Consider the following 13,661-nt stretch of genomic DNA (forward strand, 5'->3'; position numbering starts at 1 on the left):
ACATGTTTTCTGTTAATAAGTTGGAATCTTAAACAAGATTGTTATTCACTCTATTTATTTACCTTAGAAAGTACCCAATTCTTCTGAAACAATGGTCCCTTTGAAAATGGGTGGGAAATAGAATTTAAAATTGAATTAAAATAGAGGGAAAATAGCCTTTCTTTCTTCATTGCATGTTTTTGCTGTCTCTAGAAGGGGTGATGGGCTTCCGCCCTTACATGATATTTGTTCTGAGTTGGAATTGGTCTCATGAGAGACAGGGAAAATGGGAGAGCCTTTTTTGTAATGGGAAGCATGGGCTCACCGAAGGCACCCTGAAGGGATGGTTTGTTTAGATTGGACAGTCCTTCCTGTCTCGGGAAAGTTAGAGGTTGAAGATAGGCAATCCCAGCGTGGTAACAAGAGGTAATACAACAGGTAGTGGACACACAGAGGAATGAGCACTTGCCTCTCAGCGTGGATGTTCCACAGGCCTCTCCTGTTCAACATATTCAAAACCGAGCCAATCACCTCTTGTTCCTCCTCCTGAATTACTGATCTCAGTGAAAGTCCCACTGTCCACCCCAGCAAGAAGGCAGAGAAACCTGGGGTTCCCTCTTGACTACTTCCCATGCCTTATTCACCACACCCAATCTATCACCAAGGTATTTCACTTCTGTAATTTTTCTCAAATTGTCAAATTCTCTTTCATGTTCTTCATTCCCATGCTAAGTACACACATTATCTCCTTTACAAATAAGTCTCTTGACTGCTCCAGCCTTGTTCTTTCTGATATGATCTCTACAGTTTCTTTTTTTATTAAAAAAATTTTTTAGAGAGAGAGTGTGAGTGAGTGAGGGGCAGAGAGAGGGGAAGAGATAAGAAGAGAGAGAGAAGCAGGGCTTGAGCTCACCCAAAGTGGGGCTTGAATTTACAAACTGTGAGATCATAACCTGAGCCAAAGTCTGATGCTTAACCAACTGAATGAGCCACCCAGGCACCCTCTATAGTTTCTGATAGATTTATCTGATCATCTCATTCTTCTGCTTAAAAGGATCCCTATTGCAGTAAAAAAAAAAAAACAACAACAACAACTCTGAACTCCCTTGAATGGCATATTAACTCAATCAGCATTCTTTCTCCCCACTCTTGCCTAACAGAAATACAGTTTCAGATTCTGTGTCTCACTCTCTCTGCCTCTCCCCTGCTTGCACTCTGTCTCTTTGTCTCTCTCTCGAAAATAAGTAAACATTAAAAACAAAAAAAAAAAAAAAAAAAAGAATTCTGTGGCATGAACCGTGTTCAGAGTTATAACACATTTGGTATAATCTGTGACCAGCTTATCCCAAAATTTGAAAAGGCCTCTTCTTGCTTTTCTTGAGGCTCTAGGTATAGTTCAGAATGAGGAAGTGTTTAAACAGGATTATGCAAAGTAACATTCTCATATACTTACATTTAACAGATTATCCCTTTGATACAGAAAACAATACAGTTTAAATTTTTTTTGTTATTTATTAGCAATTATAGGATACAAATATGAATATATATATATATATACATACATATATATATATATATACATACATATATATATATATATATGTATGTATATATATATATGAATGAATATTTGTTTGTAGGAGACTGTATGTAAGAGGTACAATCAGGCATTGGGCCGTGAATCTAAAGTAGTGAGATAAATGTCTTCTGTTAATATTGTGGCCCATCTCTGACACTATGTAGAGTGTCTTTGGGTGGTAATATCAAAGGTCCAACTTCGAAAATATGAGCCAGGAGCCAGTGTCTCTTCACAACTCTCAGCCTCTTATTTCTTTATCTGCCCTGCGTGTGGAAGACTTTATTGGGAAAGTCATGCTGCAAGCATTTACTCCAGGGAGGCTTTTCTGCTTATTTCCATTTTTACTTCTTTTTGACTGCTTAGAAAGTGAAAAAAAGAAAAAAAGTTAAAATGAGAAAAGGGAAAATTTGAAAAATGAGAATAGAAAAGGAAGGACACATTAAAGAAAATGTTTACAAAAAAATTGCTGAGGTAAAGAATGTTTGAGATAAAAACAAAATAAAGCATTTTCACATTTCAGGTAAAATAGATCACTAGCTCAATGGAAACATTTAATTACTGTAGTTGAAGAAAATTTTCAAAGTGTAATTTCTTCATGCGAACAGTGGTTGCAGGAACAAGTAAATCCAGCTCGGATCAACCTACTGAGCAAACAGATCCCCCTGACCTTGCTGGAAAGTTCAGCAATCCATCCTGTAGCCTACTGGAAAAGTACCAAACTGCTAAAGTACAAAAGAGCCAAACTGCTAAACAAATGATCAGTTTATTCAAGATAATTGTTCTATATGCTAATGTATGTCTATATACGAAGTTGTTACTGAATATCCTGCTTTTCTTTTTCTTTTTCTTATACCCTTATTGTAGATGTTTTCTCTTCTTGCCATCAGAGAAGTAGGAATGGGTGTCTTACAATATTCACAACAGGAAATATATTCACATTTATAAAATGGGCAAGTTGTTATTTCTCCATTCCCTGAAAGAAATCTCTTAAAAATCTTTATTTGGGCTGAAATTTTCCAGATTACTTTTAGTCCTTGATTCAATTTCATTAGAAAAGCACAAAATTTATATATCAGGATTTTTCTCTCTCTGGAGTTAGTGCCAAGTTTTCCTTCCTTGGGTGTGGCCAAATCCTGATGAGTTTCTAGAACACGTGCATCAAGACCTGCCCTTGTCTTTTGCCTTCTTCCTGGTGTTGCTGTCACCTTCTGAGATGGATGTGGGACATGGGGCATCAAATGGTCTTGAAGAGCCATAGTCAACCTTACAAGGAAGTTAGCAAGGCTTGTAAACCACTGTTTGCTGGTTTTCCTTATATCCTTCCATTGCATCACTGTGATTCAGGTCTGTTTCTCAGATGGTGGTAAGTGAGGTGCAGATAGCTAGAACATCACTGGTGACTCAGTGGTAGAAGCCGGTTTATGAAGAACACGATTTCCCTAACTCTTGTCCTGTGTTTTTATTTGTCTCAATGTTTTGTTTTTGGTTATGTCCTCACTAGGAGAATAGGGGAAAGTATTATTTTATACTTTAAATGACTTTACATACAAATAGTTGAAAAAAAAGATCAAGTGTAATATTTCATTTATAGTTACTTATGTAAATATGCAGCCATTAAAACAGACAAGTTAGAGGCTATTTATAACATTCCTTTTTTTGTTGTATAAACATACCAAAAAAGATTAGAAGTAGTCATTTCATTTGTTGTTTTTTAAACAATTACAAAACCTCAGTGACATCAGTTTTCAAAACATTTTTGTCATTTCTGTAAAATGGATGAAGAAAATAACAAGAGCTGTGTTAACTTATTTATATGCATAACATTGCAAAACGTTTTCATTATTAAATAAATGCCTTTATATTTCATTAACTCCCACAGGGAGGTTTTTAATATTCTTGATAAAACTTTTTAAGTCCTCTCTTTTCTCTTTAGTTTTTAATTTTTTTAAGATTATTATTATTATTATTATTTTAATTTGAGAGAGAGAGAGATCATGGGGAGGGGCAGAGGGGTCATGACCTGAACCGAAATCAAGAGTTGGATGCTCAACTGATGGAGCAACCGAGGCGCCCACTCTTCTGTCTTTCTGACATATACTTCCATGTCTTATGCCCTGGCAAACAGCCCTGTGGATTATAAGTTCCCTCCACAATTCCTAACATGTCTCCTAGTTAGCCTGTTGGTGGTCTCTAGGGCACTACTGAGAAGGTTTCTGGTGATTTGAACTGGAGACTCTTGGCTAGTCAAGAAGTCCTTATTTGAGCTTAGGAGCAGGGTGTGGAAACAGGTGTGAGCTTTACCTCCACAATTCTCCCCCAGGTTGGGGTAAGGAAGAGAGGAAAGCAGTAGCAGTGTTCTACTTCTATACAGGCTGTGGCCTCACCTGGGATTTACTTACAGCTGGGTCTAGAGGAAGGCCTTTAATCATGGAGTCTGCTTTGGGAAAGTATGTATTGATTTTCTATCAAGGGTAGGCAAAGTTTTGAACTCATCCAAATAATGGTATCATATCAGATTTTTACCATAGAAGTATTGGACATAATGTGTGCTTTACAAAGGTTGGTGGAGAATTCTAATGCAATATGGTATTAATTAATTTATTTATTCAACTACTATTTATTGAGTATATTCTATAATCCAGGTGCAATGATATGATATACTGATAGTAATGAACAAATATAATACAGTCTTTGTTCTAATATAGTCTATTTTAAAAATACAAGAGTAGCTATTTTATTTATTTAGTTAATTACTTTTAGAGAGATAGTGCAAGCAGGGGAGAGGAGAAAAAGGAGAGAGAGAGAGAGAGAGAGAGAATCTTAATCTTAGCATGGAGCCCAATATGGGTCTTGATCCCATGCCCCCCTGGGATCATGACCTAAGCCGAAATCAAGAGTTGGATGCTCAACCCACTGAGCCACTCAGGTGCTCTAGAATACCTATTTTAAAACTAATTCCTATTTTTTTTTAGTTTGTTTATTTATTTATTTATTTATTTGTTTATTTATTTTGAGAGAAAAACAGAGCACGTGAACTGGGGGGGAGGGGGAAGGGAGAGGGGAGAGACAGAATCCCGAGCAGACTGCACTGTCAGCATAGAGCCCCAAATGGGGCTTAAACTCACAAACTGCAAGATGATGACCTGAACCAAAATTAAGAGTTGGATGCTTAACTGACAGCCACCCAGGCACCCCACTATTTTTGCTTTGATGAAACAAAAATGATATGTAATTGATGATTAGCTAATTACCATTTCCCTATATTTAACAGAGCAAAAATTATTTTTTTAACTATTATTTAATAATTTAAATAATTTAAAAATTAATTAAAATAGAAAAGAAATATTTGTATTTTGGTAGCCAATATATATTGTCCAAGTGGAAAAAAATATCAAAAGGGGCAACTGGGTGGCTCAGTCAGTTAAGCATCTGACCCTGATTTCAGCTCAGGTCATCATCTCATGTTTGTGGGTTTGAGCCCCGCTATTGGGCTCTGTACTGACTGCTCAAAGTCTGCTTGGGGTTCTCTCTGCTCATCCCTGTTTTTTTTCTTTTTTTCTCTCTCTCTCTCTCAAAATAAATAAATAAAAACTTTTAAAAAATCTCAAGAAAAATAGATCCCTTAAAAGTTATTCGGAATTTATTTCAGAAACACTGATATTCTAGATCTATTGCCAGTTTTCCAGTAACTGAATTAAGCGTTACTTTTTGTTTCTTTATCATCTTTGATTTTTTTTTCCATCTTCTCATTTTTCTTTTGGCATAGCATCCAGGAGAAAGAGCTTCTGGTCCTGTATTCCAAAACTTGGTTCAAGTCCAGTCTTTCCTTTTCGTGGTTACGAAAGCTTGGGAAGTCATATTTACTGTATCTTGGCCTAGTTTCTTCATCTGTAAAATGATAGGATTATATTGATTAATAGCCAAGATCCTTTCCAATTTTAACATTATCTGGTTCAATCTTCTGGATTTGAGGGTAGAATGTAAACACATGGACATGAACATATGTTGAGAAATGCTATTAAAAATAGAAACAACACAGAAACTTAGATTTAGTTGGAGTTATGAATGAGTTCTGGTTCGCTTATACTACAACACAGACTTCTGTACTTTACCAGTTTGTATCTTCCAAGGAAAATGGACATGTGTGGGTAAGCAAGGTGTTTGGATTGAATGTAGCATTTAACTCACGGAAATTCAGAGCCACTTCAAACTAGAGATACCGACATTGTCTTTGGCTAGGTACAACTCAGATAATATCACTCTCAGATTGCGTCCCAAGTCACAGCTGTATCACAGTACTAGCCTGAAGGCATCCTGTTGACGCAAGGGCCAGAATCTCAGCTCACTTATGACAGTTCCTCATTTAGTCTTTCGTGACCCCTTCCTAAACTGGAAACTCTCTCTTCCCTCTTTATGCTCCAGTTCACTTGCATTTGGTCTTGCATTAAAGTTAGTTGCGTACAAGTCTCTCTCACTTTAGTGGTTCTTCAACTGCTTGAGAGAACCCAATCTGTCTGGTTTACATGTGTATTTCCCATGGTGCCTTGCATGAAGCAGGCAAACGGACATTTTTGTTGAAGTAAACATTTCAACTCAAGTTAAAAACAACTATGAAAATATCATGTTTTATATCCTTAAGTTCTAACACAAGGGTGGAGCTTATTAGAGGTACTGAAACCTGAGCTTGATAGAGGCAGAATGGCATTCAATGAAAAATCTCAACTCTACTAAGGTATGGGAAACTTGGCAGCTCAGTCAAGCTGAAAACATTCTTGCCTGGGGTTTTGGAAGGAGACTCAGATGCCTTTGTATTTACCCAATGGATGACATTCACCTTTGGTCAGCCTAGTCAGTGATCTACTTTTCCACCTGGGGTTGTCTGCATTCTCCCATAGACCCCGGCCATGGGTCATACTATTTTGTCACATGATTCATTACTTGCTGTCTATATAGGCCTAAGACTTTCTGTTACACAAAAAAGTGCTAACCTGAATAGAGAATGAAACGATAAAAAAAATCACCTACTGTAAAGATTCAGTGGCAAAATATACTGTTCTCTGTCTTGGAAATCTTATTCTTCATAGTTAAAATCACTTTTAACTTTTTTAATGGTTTCTGATATAAACATAGTAATTTGTTTATTATTGTGTTTATAGTGAATATAACCTATTAACTTATTTATTGATTAACCAATTTTAATTATTATTGGTGATTTCTGCTGTGAATGTTGTAGATTTAACTTGTTGAAACACTACTCAACTTTTCTTCCATTCTTTCTCCCAATATTGGGTATTATATTATTAATTTTAGGCTTTCTGTTGTTACTTTTTTCATTTATAATAATAGTATGTTTTATTTCTTGTTCCCTCAAATTTAAATGTATCCATTGATTCAATACTATGTAAGATGGTGAAAATATTCAGTGGCCTTTTCAGTGTGATGTCTTGTGTCTTTCTGCATTTTATTCCTTTTTTAAAAAAAGTTTATTTATTTATTTTGAGAGAGAGAGAGAAAGAGAGAGGGAACAAGTGGGGTAGGGGCAGATGGAGGGAGAGAGAGAGAATCTCAAGCAGGCATTATGCTCTGCACTGAGTCTGATGCAGGGCTTGATCTCATGACTCAAGCCAAATTCAACAGTTGCAGGCTTAACTGGTTGACTGAGCCACTTATGTGCTCCAATTCCTTTTTATTTAATAATTTATTTTTTTTCCAATTTCTTTATTCTCCTTCTGGTCCCCTATTTTTCTGAACATTGAACTTTGTGGATTGATACTTTGTGTCTCTTATCTTCTCTGTCATATGTTTCATCTTTTTGTTTTTTCATTCTATATTATGATATTTTAAAAATGTGTACTGCTCTTTTATGAATTTTTGATTTTTATGTTTAAAAAAATTTTTAAGAGCTGGTTCTTACTGTGATCTTTCCCATTTTTGTAGATTGTTGTTCTTGTTTTTAAGATTATGACATCATTTACAAACTTCTGAATATTCTAATAAGAATTTAAAAAGAAAGACTTTTTCAGTTCCTTGCATGTCCACCATATTCTGCTGAGTCTATAACTCTGATTTTATCTAGATCTTTCTCTTTAATACTGTTAGTCTTCCTCATATGTCTGGTGGTCCTTGCTTATTAGTGCTTATTTTAGGCTACATGTTTAGGTTGATTATTCCAGGTCTGGGTTGCAAGTTTTCTTGGCTGCTGTTTAGGTAAGTTTCTTTCCTCATGATGTCTCTTCTCTGAATTGAAGGCTCGCTGTTTGTAGGTAGAGTTTATTATCTGCAGGATTTGCCTAAGGGTGAGTAGGTAAGGGACTGGGAAATCAGAGCTCATAGTAGCACCCTGTACTTTTTCCAGGAAGCTTACTCAATTCCTTTAGGTGCCTGCACTGTTTTTATCTTGGAGGAATGAACACCGTGTTGCCTTTTATTGTGCATGCAGAGATCCTGGGCTGTGGTTTGTGTGTGTGTGTGTGTGTGTGTGTGTGTGTGTGTGTGTGAGAGAGAGAGAGAGAGAGAGAGAGACAACTAGTGCAGCTACTTTATTGAAGGACTTTCAGTGATATCCCTGTTTTTACTGTCACTATAACCTACTTGCTCTGACCTGGGAGACTTTCCAAACTCCCTTTGAAAGTTAGGCTCTGCCCTTCACTGTGGTCCCCTTCTGTTCTGTACTGCAGTCTTCTGTTCTTCATTTCACTCATTCGTAGGATTTTGTGTTTTATATTCCTAGGACTTTGTTGATTTAAGTAAAACAAAACAAAACAAACAAACAAACAAACAAACAAAAACAAGATTCAAATTTCAACCACAGAGGCTGAGTTCTTAACCTTTATGTTATATTGCCTCTTAGTATCATGCCATTAAGAAAACCTCAAAAAATTAAAAATAGAACTACCCTATTATGTAGGAATTACACTACTAGATATTTACACAAAAAATACAAGAACAGTAATTCAAAGGGGTACATGCATCCAAATACAGCATTATTTACAGTAGCCAAATTGTGGAAGCAGCCCAAGTGTCCCTTGGTAGATGAATGGATACAGAAGAGTGGTATATACATATAGTGGACTATTAGCCATAAAAAAGAATGAAAGTTTGCCATTTGCAACAACATAGATAGAGCTAGAGAGTATAATGCTAAGTGAAATAAATCATTCAGAGAAAGACAAATACCATATGACCTCACTCATATGTGGAATTTAAGAAACAAAACAAATGAGCAAAGGAAAAGGGAGAGGGAGAGAGAGAGAGAAAGAGAGAGGGAAACCAAGGAACATATTTTTAACTATAGACAACAAACTGATGTTTATCAGAGGGGAGGGGAGTGAGAACATGGGGGAAGGGGATGGGGATTATAGAGTACACTTATCATGATGAAAAAAATAAAAATTAAAACCCTTGATAGAATGAAGGTGGAGTATCAAATAAAAGCTGATTACATATTTTCTTGAAAAATAGACATTTTCCAGAAGAGACTCAAGAAATGAGTGTAATTCTATGGTGATGAGGAAGGTTGAATTATGAAATTCTGGCCACATAATTCAAAATTTTCTCAATGGAAAGAAAATTGGGAGGCAGTAGAGAACCTGGCATATTTGCAGGTAGAGAACTTGTCTGATAAAGCTGGAATATATCTGTGTAAATTGTGGATGGGAGGGCATAACAAGGGACTAGGACAAAAATTTCAAGAGAGTTAAAGCCAAAGATTAGCTGAGGCTCACAAAAACCACTAGAGACAGCAGCAGCAAATTTTAGTGCTATTTTCAGAGCAATAGATAGATGAAAATTATAGGTCCATTGCTTGAGAATGATGGTATCATGTTAAAAGAAAACACTACACATCCGCTTTTCTTCTGTCTATACCAAGAAGAATGATCTTCAAGCTGGTACCATTGAGGGACCATTGCATTAAGAGGTCATTGATATATACAATGATATACACAATGAGAGGAGTTTAATGATAACAAATATTTTAGATGAATTCAAATTCCCAGATCCTGACAAATTATGTTTTAGGAAATAAACAATCTCATTGATATCGTCATAGTGCTACCATATTCTTTGAGAAATTTTGGAGAACAGAGGAAAAAATTCAAAAGAATGGAGAAAGGTACATATGACCCTAGTTTTCAAAAATTCCCACCCCATCAGTGTCAGTCTTGGCTGTGTCTTGCTGTGGTCAATGGAATGTGAGGGGTGACATTTGCTACTTCCAAGCAGAATCAACAAGATTCACTGTATTTTCTGCTATCTCTGTTGAAAAACATGTCATCAGTTATTTGAACGACAGCTAAGATGTTGTATTTCTCAACTTTACATAAAGCTCATTACTCTCTATAAAAGAGAGTATGTTGGATGGTAAAATTAGAATTGAAAATGATATCTGTTGAAAATATACTGAAGGAAATGTGATAAAAATTTATAACTTGAAGTGTTGTATTTGTAAGCATCAGTTGTAATGAATGAAGGAGAACTTCTTTGAATTCAGGTGGAACCAGATAGTATGGATTGGTCCAAACCTTAAATAACATTAGTGTGTGGCTGCCTCTATAAAAGTTAAGGTGATCTGAAGCTATATAAACAGAGTTTGGTTAAGAGTCCATATTAAGGGGACTATTATGTATTAATATTATATCCAATTCTTGGCACTACTTTTTAGAAGGAATCTTGATATGACCCAAGGGTGTTTGGGTCAGTTTACTGGGTGGAGTTGGGAAGGTAGAGCTAGTAGGTCTAAACTTAAACCAAAGAATCTGGCCTGATAAGGGAAAGGCTAAAAAAGAAAGGAAGGATAACAATTGCAGATGTGTTCATACCTAAGGAGGGAGCAGGCTAAATATTTATATATCAAGATCTGCTTGGCTGCTTTAATACACTTGACCAGACTCCTGCTTTCCTAATCAACCCTGCTTCCTGGTGATATTAAGTTATAAATACATAAAAGAGCCATTGAATAAATGCACATCATGAAAGAGCTTTCTAATCCTAGATGATCAGCAGGATCGTTTGGGGACCTTTAAAAATGCAGATACCGGGCCTCAGACTTCCTGAACCATAATTTCTGATGGTGTGCCCTGGAAATCTGTGTTTTCATAAAACTCCATTGATTCTAATGATCTAATGATTTGTGAAGCACTGTGGCTTGTGATGTGGTTAGTGTTCTAGAAACAAAAGTTGGATTGGAGATTACTAGTATGTCACCAAGGGAGGCAAAGCTAGGGCAGTGGTTCCCAGATTTTGGTCTTTATGGACAATACAACTTTTAAAGAAATGGGGCTCATCAACCTAGGATAGCTGACTTTCTAGTAGAACAGACCAGCCAACCAACCAATGACCCTTATCGTTCCATTAAAAACATTAAATTTTAAAAGGATTGGAGCGGGATATAGTATGAGAAAAAAGTACAGTCTTTTAGAGTGAATGAACTTAGTCACTTTTCTCATTTCATCAAGGACTGGTGACAATGTCCTCACATTGTGGCATCATTTGGTATATCAGCATTTGAGAACCAACAGTATAAGAAATGTTTCAGTTCCCTATGATCTCTGGTAACATGTTGCTGCATTGCTATGCAGGGTCAAGTGGTTCATAGTTGTTTTAAGGACTCTAGATCTGACAGTGGTGGAGGAGAAGGCTCTGAAAAGAGAATATGGATGGTATGGTGGGGGACACAGGGGTACCTTGGATGATAAAGGATCTGTGAGTAATTGTTTGTGGAAGCTGATTGTTCAGCAGTAGAAGAAAAACTTGTGTGGACCTGAAAGCTATATTAAAATGTATGAAGGGCTTTGGTGTATAATGACCATTGTTATGCTAGAGGGCAGCCCTAGACCTATGTGAGGAAATCACTGGCAGACCCATTTCAGTTTAATGTAATCAAAAGCTTTCTGACAATCAGACCTTTCCAATAAAGGTGAACAAACTACATGGAGATGAGATTGCCCATTCTGGAAGAACTCAAAACATACCTGAATAACAAGGAATGTGTATGAAAGCGTTCTCATCCTAGTTGGAGGCTGGGTTAAAATCACTATTTTCTAAGCCTGGCAGGTCTCCCTAACACCTTGGAAGCCCTTTAAACAAATACAGATTCCTGGATCTCAGATCTATAGCAACAAAACTTTATGAAGTGGGTTCATGAATCTTCATGTTTAAAAGGCCTCTCAGAAAATTCTGAGTTAAATTGCCTACAGCCTTAGAAAACAATCAGATGAAGTGAACACCAGAGTCTTAGCATTTTGTTATGGCATCAATATTTGAATAAAACTTAATATCACATACTTTATTATTGGCTACTTAAAAGTTATGTCTGAAACAACTAGTTATCTGAACATCAGTGCAAACTGAGAACACTGACCTGTTTTTAAAACAAGATTTGCTTTGAGCGTCCAAGAGGAATTAGCCTCACATGAGGAAAATAAGTCATGAACCTAATTATGAAATATAGATATGTAAACTTTCCAAACAGATACTGTGTTTGTGCCAAAATTTTTATTTACAAGATCAATGACTTATTTCCAGTCTCAAATCTCATGTTAGCTTAAAATGGCATTAAATATATGTTTATTTCTATGAAAGAGGATTTTCATTGGACTTTTTTTTAGAATATTTTTTTATTTTCATGAATATTTCATTCTGCTATAGATTGAGTCTTAGTAGAATTATCAGGCCCAAAGTTCTTCTTACTTGTTTTTAGAGTCTGCACTTCTGATCTGGATTGTTGTCTTTGTTGAGTTTCTATCCCAAGCTTCTCCATATAGATTATCTAAAAGGCTTTCAAATGTTGACAGGAGGCTAGGTCCTGAATTATAGGCATAAGAAACTAGACAGAGGCTATTGATCAATTGGATATATAAACATTGCTCAAAAGTTTTTGAAGGTCTAATCCCTGAGATATCATTTTCCTAATATCTTTTGAATCTTTCAATCCTTTAGAAATATATTCTCATAGACACATGTACCTTTTCTTCTTTTAGCATCTAGGCTCTATTTGCATATTGTTCATTTATGTGTTCAACAAAAGTCTAGTGGAAGCTAACAATTTACTCCGGGCACAACGTTGGATATAACAAGATTCCTGTTCTCATGATGCTGTGTTATGATAAGGACAAAGAGATAAACTTGCAGAAAAATACATAAAAAGTTTATCTAGTGACAAGTGCTATAAAGAAACTTAAATTGGATCAGAGAATTTTGGGGGTCCCTTCTCTAGATGGAGTAGTTTGGAAATGGGGGTGATATTTGCGGTGACTTGGTAACTGTGAACAGCTGTGAGAGAAGAGCTCTAGGGAGAGAGAATAGCCAGTGCAAAGGCACTGAGGCCATAATAAAAAGGGGACTTGAGATGCAAGTGTAGCACTATTTAATGAAAACTTGGATAGTACAAAAGAAGTTTACAAAGAAGACAAGGGCCAGAGAAGGCAAGATCTCACAGGTTATGGTAGGAATTTGAATTTATTGCCTGAGAGTTTCTAATCAGAGATTGATATACTTTCATATTTTACAAAGATAACTCAGGGTCTGTGTAGAGAATGGACCACAGTCAGGTTAATAGTGAAATGAGGAAGACTAGCTCGAAGGCTGTCGTGTTAGTTCAGTCTAAAGGTGATGACTGCTTGTTAAAGCTTTCAACTGAAGGGTTGTATATGAAAATCACATATATACCCTTTTCAGCAGACATTCTCAGTCAAGAAGGGCACATATATGACTTTTACAACCTGATTGAACCTGAACTTGTATCTTTCAGGCTAATGATCATATGTCCAGCACTATCGCTAGTTTCATTTCTCAGCTTTTAGCCTACTACCATCTTCAGTTGAGACTCACTATGTTAGATGACTGGGCAGGACAGTTTGGTGTTTATCAAGGCAAATGGCATCCATCCCAGTAAAAATCCAGAGACCGATCTTCAGTTGTTTCTGCCATTTCCTTTCTTCTTTCCACAGGTCTCTCTTTCTCAGTTTCTACCACTTAATTTTCTGTTCCCAAAGGAACACAGGCTCCTACTTCTCCCCTAGTAAGCTGTCTACTCTATGAAACACAAGGATGTTAATGTTTATGCTGTTGTTTTGAAGGATTTACTTTTTGTATGTAGAGGAAT

This window comes from Panthera leo, chromosome A1 (genome assembly GCF_018350215.1).
Source record: "Panthera leo isolate Ple1 chromosome A1, P.leo_Ple1_pat1.1, whole genome shotgun sequence".
In the NCBI taxonomy this organism is placed as follows: Eukaryota; Metazoa; Chordata; class Mammalia; order Carnivora; family Felidae; genus Panthera; species Panthera leo.